The 20,708-nt window shown below is 42.8% G+C and overlaps 1 long non-coding RNA gene across 2 annotated transcripts in view; it reads left to right on the top strand.

The window, feature by feature from the left end:
• The window catches only part of LOC114597368 (uncharacterized), a 37,626-nt gene extending 23,896 nt beyond the window's left edge, over positions 1-13,730 (top strand). Inside the window, exons 2-3 of one of the 2 annotated variants that reach the window (XR_013393226.1) lie at positions 8,766-9,004; positions 11,004-13,730. This is a non-coding gene — a long non-coding RNA (uncharacterized LOC114597368). The remainder of the gene's footprint in view (positions 1-8,765; positions 9,005-11,003) is intronic. The other variant, XR_013393225.1, reaches the window with a different exon arrangement.
• Positions 13,731-20,708: the final 6,978 nt, after the last annotated feature.

Raw genomic sequence — 20,708 nt, 5'->3', positions numbered from 1 at the left:
ATCAGTTGTATATCTATCTATATCATCTATTTATCTATCTATCTATCTATCATTCATCTATCATCTATCTATCATCTATCTATCTATCTATCTATCATCTATCTATCTATCTATCTATCTATCTATCTATCTATCTATCTATCATCTATCTATCTATCTATCTATCTATCTAATCTATCTATCATCTATCTCGTATTCCAGCCACCTAAATACATCCTGTCAGGAGTAAGACCCCTTTCCAATTTGAGTCTTTGCATTTGTTAGGAAATATGCAGGCTTCACTGGAACATGCTATGTTTAAATCCTTCCCATATGATTTCCGTCCTGTGATTGCAGTGGCTATAGAGCTAGCAACAGGCACAGGTGCAGACAGGAAGCAGCATATTATGTCCATAAGCATCCATCAAGCAATCATAATCTTTCCCACTCATGTGGAGTACAGCTGGGCTTTCTCACCAGCACAATTGGTTATAGTGCCCCTATCATGAAGTTGACTGCAAGCTTATGAGTTTCCTGCATAGCAATCAAAGAGCCAGCCAGGAAGTCTTGTGTGTTAGTTATGTGGGTAAGCAGAAGAGCTATTGAGACTGCTGCCCTCAAAAGCCTAAACTATACCTGCTACAATATTGCTTCTGTAATTCTGGGCGTACTTATTTTTGGACCAAGCTCCATCACTGGGAATTAATTCTTAAGTAAACAAGCACAAGATCACACTTGTTAGGCTGCAATCATGGGTATGTTTAACCTGTGCAAAATCCCAAATGAACAGATTAGGCCCTGCTTTTGAATAAACATGAAAAAGCTGGGTCTAGACATAGTAAGGTAAAGGTAAAGGGACCCCTGACCATTAGGTCCAGTCGTGGCCGACTCTGGGGTTGCGGCGCTCATCTCGCTTTATTGGCCGAGGGAGCCGGTGTACACATTCCAGGTCATGTGGCCAGCTTGACTAAGCCGCTTCTGGCGAACCAGAGCAGCACACGGAAACGCAGTTTACCTTCCCGCTGGAGCGGTGTCTATTTATCTACTTGCACTTTGACGTGCTTTCTAACTGCTAGGCTGGCAGGAGCTGGGACTGAGCAACGGGAGCTCACCCCACCGCGGGGATTTGAACCACCAACCTTCTGATCGGCATGTCCTAGGCTCTGTGGTTTAACCCACAGCGCCACCCACGTCCCCTAGACATAGTAGCCTTATGCATATTACTCACGTGTAGAGCAATGGTGTGTTCCCACTGAAGCAAGACTGCACTTTTAGCCCTGCTCTGACATTGCATTTGCTTCTTTTAGCACCATGTGTTGAACGCAGTTATCTAGTTAAAACAACTCTAAAGTGTGACCTCCAGCTCACGCGTAAGGGCTCAATGGGACTGGGAAGCCTGCTAATCCCTTCACATTGAGCCCTTAAACATGGAGCAAGCAGGACCTTATGTGCTGGAATAATTTTGCAGACAAATGCACACAATATTCAGTTGTTGCTTGAAGCATTGTCAGTAGATGGAGCTAAATGCATGGTCCCATTCTTATGTGATTGTGGCATCACCCACTATGTGATTTACACAGGCCTTGTGAAAATGAACAAATAAAACATTCCAATATGTTCGGGGGAATTTTTTTTTGGTTTACTCTTATTTTCAGATAGTGAAGTAATAACAAATCATAATTTGCCAAAAACACAACTGAAACGAAACAGATCAGAAATTACTGGTAGTTTTCTTTTTGAGCTTTCAGGAGTTTTTCGATAATGATATGCTTCCCTTTAAAGAAAACAAACAAAAATTAGGGACTTTGCAACTCAAGAGTCACAAAGCAACTGTGCAGAGGGGAATTCTTTGCATGCCGGAGGGAAGTTTTAATAGCTGGCTGAGGTCTTCTCAGCATGATTTCTGGTCTCCAATATAACCTAATTATGGCTAAGCAATTGAAGTGCTGCCCTGAAGGATACAGTTTAAAACCGTGCCGAGGACAAAATGACACAATGCGACTGGATAAATGATTGATCTGAATTGGAGTGGAAGCTTTCATAGAAAATAAAGGTGGAAGGCTAACGAGATGGGAGTGAAGCAAGATGTAAGAAGAAACCCTTTCCCCTTCCACTCTGTATTTGTTGCATGCAACACTGTTTGCTTTCCACAGCAGTTTGCCTTCCACCAAAACCTGCCTTACTTATCCTGCCATCTGCCGTGATGGAATCATGCAACTTACGTAGCTAATTGCATACATTGTGTAAGTTACATCAACATTACGTTATTCCACCCAGGGTCGGCCCACCCATGGGGCAAGGTGAAGTGGCCACCTCAGGGGGCAGGATCCACAGGGGCGGCAGATTTGGCCTCCAAGGAATGCATTAACCACCACATCGGTAGAAGGGTGATGCTGGTGGAAGAGTGAGCAAAGGCGTTGAATGAAAAGGCAAAGAAGGAAGAGACTTTGCTCTTTGAGGCTGTGCTGCTGCAGCAGCTTGGAGACATTGCAGACAGCAGCCACCCTGTCCCCTCTCCCCATAACCCACTTTATTGTGATGCAGACATCCTGCCACTGGTGACACTCTGGGCCAACCACTGTAGTGCTGGTGTTCCTGCATGGCAGTGGCTACAGCACCAAGAGGCGGCACCATATGTTTCGCCTTAGGCACCAAAATCTCCCGGCCAAGCAATGATTCCACCCCATTCATTTCAAAGCAAAGAAAATTGTATGCGTGCGTATGTAGAGTTTGTGGACTGAAAGTAAATATTGATGATATAGTCTGGATTAATTTCTGTCCTGGATGAATAAGTGAACACCAGCAATTTCTGCTCCCATTTCTGTTTTCACTGGAATTCTCTGACATCCCCAGAGTAAAGTCCCTGACATAAACTCTTTGCGAGTTATGGCTTGTGTGCCACCTTTCCCCCTCTGCTCAACCTCTCATTTCTTTCTAAGCTTGCGTTCTTTAAATATACAGCATGCATCCTTATTCGTTTGCGCAACAGAGTGGAAACATGTGGAACATGACAGCATGTAAGCTTGCCCAAAGCAACCTGAAGACTGTGTTTGACCTCTTTCTCCCTTACATTTCGCAAGGCAGAAAGAGATCAAGCGTGGTCTTGCATCCACTTTCTCCCTTATGTTTTGCTCCATCTTGAAACGTCGAATCTCATTTTCAGTGGGGCAGGGCGGGTTGAAAATCAGGATACCCTTTGCCTGCTGAAGCTGCTTTTTTCATACTGCGGTTTCCCTGGACAACAATTCATTTTACAGGGGAGCAAGATGGTTTTAAGGAATGTTGAGAGCTAATATTTTAAGTGGCAGCCTCACACAGTGTACAGAATCCAGCGCACCTTCTCAGTTTTGCTAGTAAACCTTCAGGCAGGTTCTTATCTGGCAAGTTCCTCTGAACCTTTAATTCCATGTGCAATTCTCAAAAGCTAAGGAAACAGATTTACTGCATTTAGCAGTCGCCCTTCCGTCAAGTGTTCAATGTGACAAGGTGTGGACTTTGCTTATATCACTATAAATTTAACATGGGATAGAATCAATTTTACTTCTGCTTTTTAAAATAAAATAAAATAAGGGGTTATCATAGCTTCAGTCATCGTTGAAGCATTTGCACAATCACTGCTTGAGTTGAAATTGTTACTTTTCATGCAGGGTGAGAAGGCATTATTCTTCTACTGTGTTACTGGGAGGAAATGAGTTACATCCATCCATTCATTCATCTGTTAAACAGAAGATAGTCAGCACTGAACATTTTCTAGGATTGCCAGGTGTTAGCCCAGAGACATTGTCTGCTTCATCAAAAGCCAGTCATGACGCTGTCTTCCCCTGTACATCTCCAACCCCACCAACCTGTTTCCCAAACTTTTGGGAAGGCTGGGTGGAGGGAACAGTTTTCAGCATGTAGGCTGCAGACAGGACCAGCCCAAGATCCACCACCTGGAGCCAGGTGTGTAAGACATAAATTTATAATTAAGGAATATGCTGCCTGTGAGCAGCAGCTGAGCACAGAGCACAGAATACCAGCAGTGGCTGAGTTTTGAACAGCAAAACCGAGCTGAGCTCGCAGTCCTTCCAGATCAAAATCCATTCCTGATACCTGGAGGCTTTTCTTAATTCCTACAGTCTAATTTTGAGGTGGGGGCAGGACGGGACAGAAAGTACATTTTGTTGTTGCTCTTGTATAGCAAAAGGTAGTCAGAAATCCTTCTGATGTGCTGAAAACAGGGATGTGGAGAAATTGGATCCAGCTCACATTGAAAGGTGAACATACCTAATTCTCACTTTCTGAAAGCCATCCTTTGAAATGCCCTGGGAGCAGACCTGAGGGAAGCCTATCTGCTCTGTCAGGCCTGCCCCCCGAGTGGTCCCTACCCCCCAACCCTGCCCACCATTGGCAATTCTGCAAGGCAAGCTCAGAGCTGGATACCCAAGCCAGCAGATGGAGTCAAAGTCAACTCTCTGAATTTTGCAACACAGTTCTCCCACCAAATCATGTGTACGAAAAGGTATGTGTTATCAAAAAGTACATGCAAAAATGCATTATATTAGGGAAAACTGCTTTGAAAACAATTATAATTACAATTAATTTATTATCCACCCTTCACCCTAAGGTCCCAGAGTGGGTTGCAACATTTAAACGCAATGTTAAAAACAGTTAAAAACAAGTTAAAAACATAAAAATAAGATGGGTCCCAACAATGTACCTCAAGCAACAAAAGCCAGGGAAAAGAGGTGAGTTTCCCATGTTTAAAAGGGAGAACTGCATACAAAAATGTGTATTTTAGAAGAAATATTCACTCTGTTAAGAGGAACTTGCTGATGAATCTTCTTGAGGATTTCTTTTTATTTAAAAAAATCACAAACTGATGTGGAAATATGAAAAACTGCACAGTCGTACCTTGGTTCTTGAAAAGAATGCGTTCCCGCAGTATGTTCAACTCGCGGAACCATTCGAAAGGCGTGGCTTCCGACTGGCTGTAGATTGGAAAATGAGAAACTCTGATAGTGATTCTCTAATCCCTAACTGCAAACCGCTTAACAGTAGATCATGATCTCTCTTCTGCCCATCTCTGATCTAAAGTGTCCCCTGGTAATATATTAAAAGCTGCAATCCTAACCATGTCTACATAGAATTATGTCCAATTGAATTTAATGAAACTTACTCCCAGGAAAGTGGGGTTAGGATTGGTGCCTGGGCCCAGGATCCATAATTACCTAACAGCACCATTAAAGCTTCAACAGTATTCTTCGTTATAAGAAACGGAAGCATATTTTTAAAGGATATATGGTTCCTTTCCTTAGGAAAAATGACCCTTCATGCCCCACTTCATGAAATGGGCAAGGGTGACATTTGTGTTTGGTGTGTTTTGAAAAGAAATATGCCAGCTGAACCAAGTTGCTTTGCTTCTCAGATATTTGTTCTGCCCGCCCCCCCTTCCTGCCACTGCTAAAACGAAGAGTCAGATTAGTGATATCAGTACAAAACAGCTGTAGGCTTGCTACATCAGGAAGGGAACAGCGAACATCATTCACATAATGCCTGCGGGAAAGTCTTTATCGCTTAAAGTAGCCCTTACCCTAATCAAAATTCATAACAATCCTTTAATGGCCATTGTAAACCAAATCCATTCACTGTGAGTTATTGTCAGTGACGGAGAGCAGACGGTAAAATAGTGGTGCTTGATGAATATTATTCGCGGCACTGTAGGAGGAAGTCAAACGACATGAAACTTCTAATTTCCTGAAAGAACATAAAGGCTTGAAAGCAAAGCACCTGAGCTAACAGCAGAGGCCCTGTTTGCCACCAAGCACAGCCACTGAAGTTTGCAAAAGTGCAACAATGCCTCCCGAGCAAGCATAAATCAGGGTAAAATAGATACCCAGGCAATTTTCATGCACCACATGCATCTGTACACATGGCTGGTCACCTCTGTACTCTACGTATACACAACACACATTTGAACCACTTCCCACAAAGAAAGCCGGGAACTGTAATTTACTCTTCACAAAGTTGCAGTTCTCAACACCCTTAGCAAACTATAGTTTCTAAGATTCTGTTTTTGGGATGGAGGAATGTGCTTATGGTGAGTATGCAGCCTATGTAGGAAAAATGTGATGTTTGAAGAGTGTTGCAGAATACTTAACAGCTGGTTCTCAAATGAAGTTTGTCCTGGTTCCCTAGTCAACAATTAAGATTTTGTTGATGGTGGCAGGGCTCAAGAGATCACCTACCCAGATTTCCTGACACAGATGCAATTCTCTGTGACACTTCATACAGTGGTACCTTGTTTCTTGAACGTAATCCACTCTGGGAGTCTGTTCAACTCCCAGAACCATTTGAAAACCAAGGCACGGCTTCTGATTTCCTGCAGAAGCTTCCTGCACTCAATCCGAAGTTGTGGAAGCCGCATCAGAAGTTTGGCTTCCGAAAAACGTTTGCAAACTGGAACACCTACTTCTGGGTTTGTGGTGATTTGTTTGGCTACTAAGCCATTTGAGATCTATGGTACAACTGTATTTCTCTTGGGTTGCAACTGAGAGATCAAGTGTGTGTGTGTGTCAATTTGGCCCAGAAGCCTTTCATTGCAGATCCCCAAACTAGCAGACTGAGTGTTAAACCCAGCGATCGTGAATCAAATATCCGTTCAGCCATGAAATCATGAGAAACAAAATATTCTCTTTCTGCTCACTTTATCATCTGTGGAATGTGAAAATTTACAGCAACGTGACAGACATGCAGGGATTAAGCTGCTTCTGAAGACAAGTAGAGGGTGGTGGTGGTGAGTGGGATTCTATTAACTTTAAACTCCTCAAGAACTGCTCTTTGTAGTGTATCTACCAAGTTAGAGAAGTATGGTTTTATTAGCCCAGTTGGAAAATGCCCTTTGAAGATCAAAGCCTTTGCTGCTACTGAGGAATGTCTCTTTTCCCCCTCCTCCTTCCCCATCATGGGAAGACTGCTGGAACAATTCATACGTTTAGTTTGTACAATAACATCTTTCCCCAGCGAGGTAGAGCCTATGCATTGCTGATTCTTAAATGGTAGTTTTTCTAACCACACTTTGTAAGATTTTATCAAGAGTCAATTCTGCAATAGCCTTTGCTTCATGAACATTTGGGAAAAGGGTATAAAGTCACAGGATTGTAGGGTTGGAAGGAACCCAAAGGGTCCTGTAGTCCAACTCCTTGCAATGCAAAAATCACAGACGAAGAATCCCTGACAGATGGCCATCCAACCTCTATTTTAAAACCACCCATATTAGCTGAGTTGTAGAGTACATTATTTGCATGGAGAAGGTTCCAGGTTCAATTCCTACCACCTCTAGGTAAGGCTGGAAAAGACTGCTGAGTAAACCCCAGAGATTCGCTGCCTGTCAGTGTAGGCCCAAAGGTCTCATTAAAAAAGGCGGTGTCTTACATCCTGAAACTAGCAGTGGAAGCTGCTATTTGGAGCTGATTTGAGGTACTAACTACAAGTGGCAGTGACATGACCTGTGCCTCAGAGCACAGGATGTGCCACACAGATCTTTTTTCTAAACACTAATCATCAGCTGGGCTTTTTTCTGGGACCAGTGCCAGACTGGGAGAAACACAACTGGGAGGAGGGGGCGAAGCATTCTGGTTTTTTTTGCTTTCATTCTTCTGCTCTGCAACTGCTGACCCTCCCAGGGACAGTTCTGGATTTATAGAAGCCGTCCCAGTTCCTGATTTGACCCTGGAAAGTCCTGCTTTTCCTTAAGATGCTCCAATTTTCATCAGAGAAATGTTGGGAGGGTATGCAACTGTGTGTATGTTTCTAATGCACTGTGTTGTTGCCATCATGTCAAGTTAGCTCCTGAATCCAGTATGATTATTTATTGCCTGCCCTTCTCCCTAAAATCCCAGGGCCAGGGCTGGATTTAGATGAAGAGAGGCCCTAGGCTACTCCAGTTGTGGGGCCTCTCCCCATCCCCCACCCTCACAACTATAAGAAAATGGAAGAGTGTTGTAAACAAAATGGAGTGAAGCCAAGGATGATGACGGGTATTTAAAATTCTGCAATTCACAATTTCTCCTCTAAAGGACATAAGATATTACTGTTAAATACCATGGTGATTTTTAAAAATGCATAAAATTAACAACGAAAAACTTTTGCAATAACTGAACTTTGTATGCCTGGGCAGGCCACAGAAAAGTTAGACCTTTGACTCGGTCTAACCTGGCCCAAGGTTGCCCAGCAAGCTTCATGACCAAGTAGGGATTTATACCCTGGTCTTCCAGATCTTAGTCTGACACTCTATGCACTACAATAACACTAGTCCAGTTTGGGTAGCCATGGTTTGGGGGAAATGGCCTCAGGGACAAATTAGGACCTCTGTCTGTCCTAAATAGGTCTGCATTAATTCCTTACTGCTGTTCTGCTAGGAGAAACTCCATCATCTGTGCCCACTGCTAGATATAGATGTCGCATGAATGTAGGTTCTTGCCTATCATAGATTGCTGCAGTTCTATTTTCAGCTAGACTTTCTGCTCCAAGGAACCCAGAGACTCTTCAAAAAAAGGGGGGGGGGATTGCAACCTTAAACTTCCTATTGCATAGTGGGCCCATTAATCCAGAGTCAGGCAGAGCATTTCCCTCCCAGTCTCAACCGTTTTTTAATGAGAGGGTTTTAGCGTGTCAGCTTCCTTTTAGATACAATAGTTCTTCAACTTGATATAAATCTTTCCTTCCATATTATCTCTGGCAAAGTTGGCTGTGTGTATAGATCAACGTGTAGTGATCGACTGTCATGATTCATGGCTTCTTCACAGGTGAAAAGAGTACTGAAAAAGAGATTAAAAAAAGAATAAGAAACTGTGAGCAATGGAAATTCAAGCTAGAAGGTGGGCAGAGCATAAATCTGAGCATGTTCTATTCTTAAGGAAGGCACGGAGACAGCAACCATTCTGAAATATTAAAAGGAAGAAAAGGACAAACCAGTGCTGAGTTTCCAAGACTGGTCTACCAGTTGGATAGGAAGTCTGATGAATGGTGCAAGAGGTAAAAGTTGGTAAGTGGCCAACTCTTCCTTCAGTTTCAGAAATGGTTTAAGATGGGATAGGTAGTATAACAAGGATGGGGAAGGCAAGAACCCTGAGTAGCTTCTGGCAGAAGAAACCATTCCAAGATATCTTTTAGGTGTTCAAACAGCATATCTGGTAGGACATTAGAAGAGCCTTTTTAGATTAGGCTAATGGGTTGAATAAGATTCAGATTACAATAGCCTAGAGGAGAGGTCCCTATTAATTATCCCACCAGCATTTGTTCTTGGAGTCCTTCACTTCCAATGGACCATTCCCACATTAAAAAGCATCTACCCTGACATATTTACGGGGGAATTGTTATGACCTTAATGGTGGTGCTTGCCACTTTGAGCAAGTATAGAAAAGTTTAGGGGACTGACAGTCTTGTAGCCCTAAATTAGCTATCATTTGGCATGCAAACATTCTTCTTAATTTCCCATGCACATGAAAATGTCACTCGCGCAACCCCTAAAATAGCTACACTTTTAGCACTGACTCTTTCACCCAGATGTTCAGGTTCTGCAGTTTCTATATAGAAACATTCGTGCTAGATTTGCATCCCCTCATAAGCTTTTATGGGAGAAGATAAAAATTCACACACACACACACACACACACAACCCTGAAGCAAAGAAAAAGTGTCAGGAAAGTCTAAATATATGCATTGCATCATGCATTGTTTCAATTAGTTACAAGCAGCAGTTCACAGCATTGTTGCTGGAAGACTTGTGGCTGTGGTTGAATGGCAGGCCTGCTTATCCATCCCCCATGGAACATATAGCCCAACATATGAAGCAGAGGGGCAGGGCATGGTGAGAAAGATCATGTGAATCCAGTAGAGGAATGGGTGAATATGATGACTTCTCCATTTTCAGTTCTCTACATTTCCACATCAATTTGTAAACTTTTTAAAAAATCCTCAGAATGTATGTGTTTGCATGCATATTTGCCTAATATACACATTTTTGCAAAGCGATTTCTCCTAAAACAAAGCATTTTTTCCACGTTAATTTCACCAACATATGCATTTATATGCACACCATACCCTAGTATGTACATTTTTTAATACACATAGCTGGAGAACTGCATTGCAAAATATGGAGAAATGTGAGTTTGGAATGCAGTCCTGTTTTCATTCTCATAGAACCGTAGAATCACAGAATTGTAGAGTTGGAGGGGACTACGAGGGCCATCTAGTCCAACCCCCTGCAATGCAGGAATCTTTTGCCCAACATGAGGCTTGACCCACAACGCTGAGGTCAAGAGTCTCATGCTCTACTGACTATTGTTTCAGAAAATACAGCTTAGGTAAATTTACCTTTAACTAGGAACCAAATCAAATTTTCCCATCACCCCAATCCAGTGTACACATGTTCGGTATGTATACATATACAGTATCTTACATCCCATGTTATAAGCATGGCGAGAGGGAAAGCCTGTGGAGGTCAATGTGCCATCACATATACAGGATTTCCAGCTGGCAATTAAGTAGATCACTCCTAAGTTAATACTATTTCCAATTAAAGTCACATGCCTGTTCAAGATAGATATCCAGCCATCATTATTCCAGGGTGCTGCTAGTACTTAAAGGACATGGAAGATAGACCCATGATATACATTTACATATGCTAATTTAGATATATAGATTAAGAAGTGGGTTGCTAGTGTCTCACCAGCACTATGCCAGTGTGGTGTAGTGGTTAAGAGCGGTGGACTCGTAATCTGGGTAACTGGGTTCGCGTCTCCGCTCCTCCACATGTAGCTGCTGGGTGACCTTGGGCCAGTCACACTTCTCTGAAGTCTCTCAGCCCCACTCACCTCACAGAGTGTTTGTTGTGGGGGAGGAAGGGAAAGGAGAATGTTAGCCGCTTTGAGACTCCTTCAGGTAGTGATAAAGTGGGATATCAAATCCAAATTCTTCTTCTTCTTCTTCTTCTTCTTCTTCTTCTTCTTCTTCTTCTTCTTCTTCTTCTTCTTCTTTCCACAGCCACCCTATAAAGAAAGTTAAAGAAGAAAATAAAAGAGGGACTGGCGAACGTTGCCCATCCCTTGGCAATGCTGCTGCCATATCATTTTGAGTTTGTACAGCAGTTATTTATCCAATGCACAGCCTAACTGCAGAGGACAATTTCCAGATGTGTGTGTGTGGGCATACATATAATCATAGAATTGTAGAGTTGGAAGGGACCCTGAGGATCATCTAGTCCAACACCCTACAATTCAGGAACATGCTGCTGTCCCTCAGGATTGAACCTGCAGCCATGGCGTTATCAATCTGCACCACCCTCTAACCAACTGAGCCTTCCAGGAGCAATACTGCATGCAGAGTGCTTTGCACAACAAACAAGAAAATAAACAAACCAGCTTCTTCAGTGTACCAGATTTATGGTCTGAATCAATCAAGAGCACAGAGCCCGGACAGCCTGATCAAATACAAACTAAAGATTTGCAGCTTTCCTCTCTGCTAATTTGTTTTGACCAGAACACTCTCTATAAGCCCTTATTTCATGGCCTCCATCCCTGTGGATAGGCTGTATGGAACTGCTACAGAGGCACTGCACTTATGAGACTGTGGAAAGGCAGGCTGGGGAAGATTGGGAGCTGTTAAAGGGTCAGCAAATTGATATCATGCTTTTAAGCTAGTCTTTTTGCCCCTTATAAAAACACTCAAGTGTTATGGCCTGGGATTCGTCTAGATGGGGCTTAAAACAATGGAGAGTGTTAACCAGTGTCCTCTTAATGCCTTACAGTCTAGCCACACACTCCTTTTTGCAGAAATGGTCACTCTAGCAATTCAATCCAGTTGTATTTTTTTAATCAGTTGATTACCCAACCCCACACCACTAAATCTACAAACTCCGCACAATTTGAATCCGAAGGTCTGGGAATTAACAATCCACATTTCTTCTTATAGTTACATGTCCAAGGATTTAAATAAGGAATGTGCAAACAATGGCAAAGCGCCTTTGTCAGCACATGCAAAGGCAACTTAAAATGAAATATGAAAATCTACAGCCATCCCCCCAGACTTTTGAAAACCCACCAACAATAAAAACAAATTATATTGAAAAAATGATATATTGAAAAACAACAACACCCTAGCATCACAACTATTTAAGACCTAAAATTGATCAGCAAGGCTAGTGATAGTTGCAATACCATCACTGGCCACCTGCAGTGGCGGTGTTAGAGAGCAGCAGAGATCAGGCCTGAAATTAGCCGTAGAGGTCCCTGAGACCATTCTCATAGTCCCTAGCTCAGGGTCTTTCAACATGGCCTGGGTCTACAAAGTCAGTGGGCCTGATCAACTTATCAGTAGGACCAAGCAAGCCTCTCTGCTGAGATGTACAAAGAAAGCTCTCATGAATGTGATGGCAACTGGCTTTGGAAACCTACATGAAAAAAGGAACAGCATAAAGAAAGAGCTTCACTGCTCGGCTCTCTTAGCATTCCTATTTCACGTCTTACAATACTAACTGAATGCCACTCGTCACTCCCTGGTGAGAACTTTCTCCTCAGAGCTATGCAGATACATTTCATTGGCATCAGTAATGAAACATGGCAGTTCTGGTTTTAATGAGACTGTCTGCTAACAGTGTTGAGACCTAAGAGATACCATACATGTTGTCAACACTGTATCCTGGAGTAACCAGCTGCTTTGTCTCAGTAATCATATCCTACGAATTTATGTTCTGATGGGAAATAGCTGGAGGGTAAGTGTGCTGTAAAGGCCTGCAAATCATTATTGCACTAATTCTTAACAACGTTCAAGTGCAACCTGCTGCAGAACATCACTAATTGCTATAGGGTAGAGGAATACCTTGTACATAAAAACGGGTGAAAATAAATGTTTAAATCCCAGCCACGCCTGGTGTCTTTCAATTATCTTGTTTTGCTACGATGAATTTGTTCACCTTTTAAACAACATGAAGTATTCAAGGCTTACCCGTCTTTTCTCCCGAGAGCAATGTTTAGCTCTGTTTTTTTCTTTTCCCTTTTAAAAATCTACCCTGCCTTCTACATTTTATATTTATTGCCATGCACTGCAGTGTTTCCTGGTTCATGCTGTGTAGATAACAGTGGAGAAATCTAATAAAGCAGGCTGCTTGGTTCATCTTGGGTTCCCAGGTTAAAGTGTAAGCACTTCACTTATTGTGCTCAATTGAACCTTTTGGGTCTTTTGAGAATATTCAATAATGCAGCCTGCAAGTCACCCTGGCTACTCACGACACCGTGCCTGAATGCCTCATTATTCTCCTCACGCCAATAGCATCCTACTTGCTTTGCCTAAATGTTCAGGTGTCTCATTTCCTACTGTCTACTAGATTACAGGAGATCATGTGTGATAATATTCATTAAAACATCATTTGCAAAACGGCTTATGAGTAAAGATCAGCCAAAACTATTCACTGGGTATTGGGGTTTTCTCTCTCTCTCTCGGTAAACATTTATAAGGCTTTGCAAAAAATATGATGCCCTTTTTGGCATTTTCCTTTTTCTTTGGGTAAAAATGTTTGTGAACGTGACAATCCTAACCTTTGCTGGGCAATAACAGAGTATGATGGAGCAGTGAAACCATTGCTGCATCCGCCTGGCTGCAAGGTGTGTGACTGGCAAGTTGTTGCACCAGCCAGGAGCTGGGGCAGCAGCCTCAAATGATGGTGGATACCAGGCTGGTTCATTCCCTCTCCTCCTCCCCATTTGGGGGCATTCCTATTTCACTGGAATGGGGTGCTCCACACCAGAAGAATTATGCTGGCATCAGTCTGAAGTTGGAGGCCAGCAGAGCTGGATGGATCTGCTCCAGAGAGTTGGAAAAAAACCCCAAGAACAGATTAAGTGGGTGCACACAGCATCCCCAGGCCTGGTGCAAATTGGTCTTACACTGCAGCCTTAAGTTGTTGGCGTTGCCCTCCTTCTCAGTTGCCCTTGGTGGTGTTTGCACCAAGCCAAATCTTATTGGCTTCATGGTATTGTGATTACATTCCCAACCTGGATTTCCCAAGTGCTTCATTGAGGAAGCAGCAGCCAGGGAAAAGTGCTGCTGCTGTAGATAATGCAACACTGTCACCAAACAGGATTCTGGAGAAATGTCTATAGTGCCAAAAGAAATTGAAAACCAGAATTAGTGAGTATGGTATCCGGTGCAGCCCTACTTATTTGCAATGGAGAAAAATGGAACCAAACACTGTGATTGCCATTCCTCTTTGGCTGCAGAGAGTCAGGGTCCTTAATATGTACTAGCCACACAAACAAGCAGTTTCTAGTATGAGCCACATCTATTGCTAATCAAAATTCCCCACTGTGTTTTCCTGCAGTGAAGTGGGCATATGATGTTTCATGTGTGAGGTGCCCTCAATTTCCTACATAGAAAAGAGAGAAGTAAGAGACTGAAGCGTTTAGTGATCCTAGGTGCTGAAAGGTAAAATGTCTTAAGATTGTGAAATGGGAGAGCTTAAAGCTTCCTAAATAAAAAAGTTATTTATTTATTTATTCAATCAATCAAACCTTTATTGCATTAGCATACAGCCATAGCAAAATAAGACAGTACAAAAAAAAAAGACATTTATTTATTTATACATACCCCACCCTTCTGGCTGGGTTTCCCCTGCCACTCTGGGTAGCTCGCAACAGAATATTAAAAATACAATAAAACATCAAACATTAAAAACATCCCTAAACAGGGCTGCCTTCAGATGTCTTCTAAAAGTCAGATAGTTGTTTATTTCCTTGACATCTGATGGGAAGGTGTTCCACAGGGCGGGCGCCACCACCAAGAAGGCCCTCTGCCTGGTTCTCTGTAACCCCACTGCTCATAGTGGGGGTGGAGACACTCCTTCAGATATAAAAGACAGTGCTAAACTGAATGATAGGCTATGAAAAATGAAACAAGCACTAGTAGGTCAGGCTGTGGGGCGGTTGATGGAGTGTGGTTGTGGGAGAGAACTTTTTTTAAAAAAAGAAAAAGAAAAAAGTCTTGACCACTATTGTTCAGGGCTTGTGACTGGGCTGTAGCAGATTCCTTTATGCTGTAAAAATTAGGATTTGTCTATCAGGAAAAACGGTACAAGGTTTGTATACTTCTTCAACTGCTGCCACTCCACAAAATGGGCCGTAAATGACTTGTCTCCTTTTGCACTTCCTATGAAGCAGAATCTTGTGGCTTTTCTTTTTTAAGAAATGCACTATCGGCTCATTTGTAACATCTCCAAGAACAGCATGTAGCTGTTACTGGATACTGGCATTAAGGCCCCTTGTTTCTGTAATTGCCTTTCCCCACCACAGTTTGCTAGAAAAAGAACAGTAGCTACTCAAAACTCTCTGATACTATTCTTTGGAAGCTAAAAGCATGGCGGAAATCCATCCCCCCCTCACTTTCCTTTGGAAGCTTTGAGAATTTGCAGTGATTATGGTGATTTTCATATCAGGCTTGATGAACTGTGTACCACAAGAACTGCAATTTTCCACTTGCAAACATTACCAAACCAACACAGAGGTTTCGGCAACTCAACCACAAGATGCTCCTTAGGCTCTGAAAGCCAGTGCGATGTCAAGCTAGAACCGGGAAGACATGGCTTCAAACCCCCACTCAGCTATGAAGATCACTTGGAGACCTTGGGCTGTCACTATCTCTCAGCCTAACCTAATTTCACAGTGTTTCAGTGAGGGTAAAATGGAGAAAGGAGAATTATGCACACTGCCTTGAACTCTTTTGTGGAAAAATGGGATATACATGTAAAGAAACAGATAAAAATCCAAGAAATGCATTGCTGGCAATTCACACAATGCTAAACTGAAGCTCCATTACACCAATGGTGGAAACCTGTGGTTGCCCAGAGGTTTTCTGAGCTTGGCCTGTAGTGAAGGATGATGGGAGTAATGCATGGTTATTGTTAATACTAATACTAATAATAATACCCCACCCATCTGACTGAGTTTCCCTTGCCACTCTGGGCAGCTCCCAATAGAATATTAAAAACATGATAAAATTAAAAACATGATAAAACTTCAAATATTAAAAACTTCCCTAAACAGGGCTGCCTTCAGATGTTTTCTAAAAGTCAGATAGTTGTTCATTTCCTTGACATCTGATGGGAGGGCGTTCCACAGGGTGGGCACCACTACCGAGAAGGCCCTCTGCATGGTTCCCTGCAACCTTACTTCTTGCAGTGAGGGAACTGCCAGAATGCCCTCAGAGCTGGACCTCAGTGTCCGGGCTGAACGATAGGGGTGGAGACGCTCCTTCAGGTATGCTTGCACAACAAAACTTTTCATCATCTCCTCCTGTGTATTTTCTGCAGCCTTCCCAAATCTGCTCCAGAGAGGCGGGACAACCCCCAGAACAGATTTAGTGGGTGCAAAGGGGGAGATGGAAAAAATTTCCATTGTGCAAGTCTAAATCCTTGTGCTAACAGAACAATTTAGGGTTCACCCAGACTTCCTTTTGCTCTACACTTCCTAGGCACAAGTCCTGGGAAGTTCTGTGCCCAAGCGGTTCTGTGTCCAAGTGGTTGTTGTTTTTTGTCCCAGAGCGTTCCTCAGGAAAACTTTCTTTCTACTGCTGAATTGGTGCAAACAGGAAACAGCAGAAAACGCTGTTGCCATTTGTTCTGATTCAGTGGTAAAACATGAGTTTTCCCAGGGAAAGCACTTGGACAAAAACAAAAAGTCTTGCTGAGCCCTTGTTTAGCACTACTTTGGATACAACCTTTTGTGTCTGGTTCCCTAGACTTGAGGATCTTCCCTTGAAACCTGTACCCTGGAACAACTACAAGGTAGATGTGGATATGCAAATGACCTATGGTAATGTTCACATTTGCTTTAGGATGTCATCCTACAAAACAGTGTAGGCATGAACGAAGAAGCATTCAAGGGCTTGGATCACAGCTGATTAGGTCCTTTGAACAATACGATTGCAAATGTGAACATTGCCTTGACCAATATCTCTGAATCAACGTAAGCCTCTTTTGTTATCACATTGTTTCTGAAGAGAATTCTGCTCACGTTCTCAGCTGAGTGGTTTCTCACACAGCACAAGCACGTAGCTTTGCCTGCTTTGAGAAACCTGCGGCTTTGCTACCAACTACCAATTTAACTTGTTTCTCCAGGTGAATGATGGATACAAGCCTGCTGGAAGTTGTTTTTGTTTCTTTAAAAGAAGGAATGTGAGACTCAGCCAAACCGAATGGGTCATTGCTGTAGAAGTCAAAGTACGGGCCATAAGCAGGCAGGCAGGCAGGTACACACACACACACACACACACACACACACATGCTTAAATAAGCTGAGATGTGAATAAGCCAAGTATCCATGCACACACCCCTTTTTTCTTCCCTTCTAAGAAAGGCACAGTCAAACCTGAAAGGAAGACTTTCCATAGTTTCTTGTTTCATCTGGACTGGTGAAAGTGTGGTTACCAGCTTTAGAACAAGTCAAGATCTTAAACTGGCTTCATATTGTGAATTACATCCTTGTTTAATACAGAACCTAGTAAACACAGGTTCCTGGTGTCATGATGGCCTGCCCAAACCCCTGCCTGTCCATTCACAATTTTCCTTAAACCAAAGAAAGACTCCATTGCTCAAAGATGCATGTCTCAAGCATCACCCCCACCAATACATGATACCATTTTCTCTTTAGCCAAATCTGTCTGGCACGAATCCAGGAGTGATAATTGGAATCCAGAGTGATAATAGCCCAGGTACCCACCTCTGAAAGTTGACTGCATTTGATGCTGCCTGAGGTCCTTTTTCCATTTTGGGCCTTCCCTCATCCACCCCTCTGCCAGCCGAGATAAAAGTTAGGTGATTTTTTAATGAGTTTTTTCTTTTCTTTGTTGGAATATCTTGGCGACCCATGCATACACCAAGCAAAGCAGCTGAATTTTGTAGTGTTAGGCTAGCTATAGGCTGAATTTACATTTTATGTTATATTGTACTCTGATCATCTTTCTCCCCCTTCTTATCATTACTTATTTAAAATAAACTCTTTCATCATTTGGAATACTGGCTGGTGGCTGGTTGTTTTAGACCTCTGCGATGTTATTTGCCATGAACCAGACTCTTTAGCAACACACTCCCAGGTTTCTGCAAACAGAAGCTTGGGGGGGGGGAAGAACGACACAGGCTGACTCCTACACCCAGTGGTGACTGGCAGTGGCGTAGCGTGGGTTGTCAGCACCAGGGGCAAGGCAAGTAATTTGCGCCCCCTAACTTGTGGATTTTAGCACTCGAGTCTAGCGAGCGCGCCCCCCCAGATGTTGCGCCCGGTGCGCCCGGCCCCCCCTGCACCCCCCACGCTACGCCACTGGTGACTGGAGAAAGCCTACCTGCAGTTTCTCAGTTCCCAGGAAAAACAAAACCTAGATGGTTGTGGTGATCCCAGCTCTCCTACTAGCTTCAAGCCTCATAACGGAGTTGTGACAGTATTAGTTGGCACTTAGAGCTAGTTGCGATGTTTTACCCACTCGCAGTATGGATGCAAAATGATGGCTCTATGAACGCTGGCTCAGATGGAAAGGGAAACTATGATTAATTGAAGACTTCCTGGCTGGATGCACTGTGGTGCATCAAGGAGAGAGGTGGTAGTATGAGGATGGAGCATAGGGATGGGTGAACCTGTCGGTTTTGTTTTATCTCCAGTTAGCCATTTTCCCAGTGTTAAATTCAGTTCTCCACATCTCTGCAGCAACCTGCAATTTCTTTTTTTTTAAATCATCATGAAAATTAATCAGCATTTCTATGCGAATTTCTCATAACACGTTTTTGTATGCTGTTTAGACAGTCATTGACATTTTTGCAAGCATTTTCCCCAATACAATGCATTTCTGCATGGTTTTTTCCACTAATATTTGCAAATGAAACAAAATTTCCCCCAATGTGTATTTTATTTTGCCTAACATGTGCATCTTAATGCACGCTCTCCACTAACACGTGCCGTTTTGTATGCTTTTTCTTCAGTTGGAGAACTGCATTGAAAAATTCAGAGAAACGTGAATTTTGAGGGATACCTGTGTTTCAGACCATGTACTGTTTGGGGAAGTGGGGATTAGGTAGGTTTGTACTAAAATAGAAACCGAGCCCAATTTCTCCCCCCTCCCAAGGAAGAAGCCAGAGTTTCTAGTACTTGCACTGAATTTGTGGTCTACGTGCATGTGCATGTGGCCTGTCACCAGGGAGTTTCTTTCATCCATCTGGTTCTCTGAAAACAGAAAGCTTTTGTGAGAATTTGTAATCCTCTGGAGTTAAAAAGTAGAACTGGAAAGAGTAATGGCCCATTGCTTTATGAAAACCACTTCATTGCCCTCTCCCCGAATAGTTTTTATTCCACGGAAAAGGAAATAAGAACATGACTGTGAAGTGAACATAAGCATGCAGCCTGAATGGTGTGTAGTGCTTTTGTCTATTTTTTTGCTGAGAAAAATAGCTGATTAGTGCTGAGTGACATGGTGTCAAGGACTAGGCAGAGGAGGAATGGTGGAGACTGCCTCCCCAGCCTGACCCTTTCAGAGAAGAAGAAGGCAGTTCAGAATTACAACAGGGGTTTGAGGGAGGTCACAGCTCAGAGGAAGATGAGGGGGAAAGTTGGGAAATAACGGGAGAGGAGGCAGAGCTGGAGCAGCTAGCTGACACGTTATCACTAGAAAGAATTCCAGACCCACCATCTCCCAGAACCTGGCAAGCCTTAAAAGTAGGAGAGTAAAGAGCTCAGCAACCATAAGGGAGAGGGGGTGCTGTTGACGAATGAGGAAGTGGAAGAAAGGGGGGGGGGAGAGAGATTTACTCGGGACAACGTCATTATTCCAAGAGGCTACATTCTAAAGCCTCTCTTTGTAAATATAGAATAAAAAGCAGATGGTAAGGGCTTTTTCTTGTCTTATCCATTCCTGGCAACCTGCTGTGAGGCTTGGTTCCTCTGCCGCCTGACACATGGGTGTGTAAAATTTAATGGTGTTTAGAGACTCAGCAGTACAAAAGAGAGAGGTGGCAACTGAAGTCAAATTCAAACAAACCAAAACACACTGTTAAGCAAAGGGAAGCATAGGGACAAAGGAACCCAACTTTTTTTACCTAAGTGTCCAGCTGTACTGTGGAATATGATCTGAAGACCCCGACACCTTCTGCATCACATTTACTGAAACCAAGAGTCAAACAATGAAGCAATAATGCAAAACAAGGAAGAAGGCTAGCTGACAAGGTGCGTTCGCACTCTAAGCCACTCTGATAAATTCTGTGTTTGCCTTTCAGTTTGTGTTCATCAACAGGTAAGTTTTAATACACTGTGCTCATCATAGTAAACATACTGGTTCTGAAAATAATTTGATTCGTTTCTTCACTGTGCGCACAATTTTTCGCTGATGGGAGAAAAGGCCACACATGGCAAAATAATAAATGGAAGCTGACAAGTTTGATTGTAATAATCACCTTTGTTAAATGTTTTCACCAGAGGTTTGGCAGTTTCCAGTAAAAAAGCAACCCTGCCTGATGTCGTTACCATAAATGAAAGCTGAGAAATTAAAATCTATAATCTGGGCTGATTGGATAAGGCCTCTTGTGACTTATATGAAGCTTAACTTGGCCTGTAATGCACTGTTAAATTAATGTCTCCAATGTCAACTAATAAATTATACCTCATTGTACTGAGATGGATTGGAAAGTTATTTAGAGCAGCTTCTGATGTTAACGCTTCTCCA

The sequence above is a fragment of the Podarcis muralis genome, chromosome 6 (genome assembly GCF_964188315.1).
Source record: "Podarcis muralis chromosome 6, rPodMur119.hap1.1, whole genome shotgun sequence".
NCBI lineage: Eukaryota > Metazoa > Chordata > Lepidosauria > Squamata > Lacertidae > Podarcis > Podarcis muralis.
Note: the sequence above shows the minus strand (reverse complement) of the source record. Positions and strands in the feature narration are given on the sequence as shown.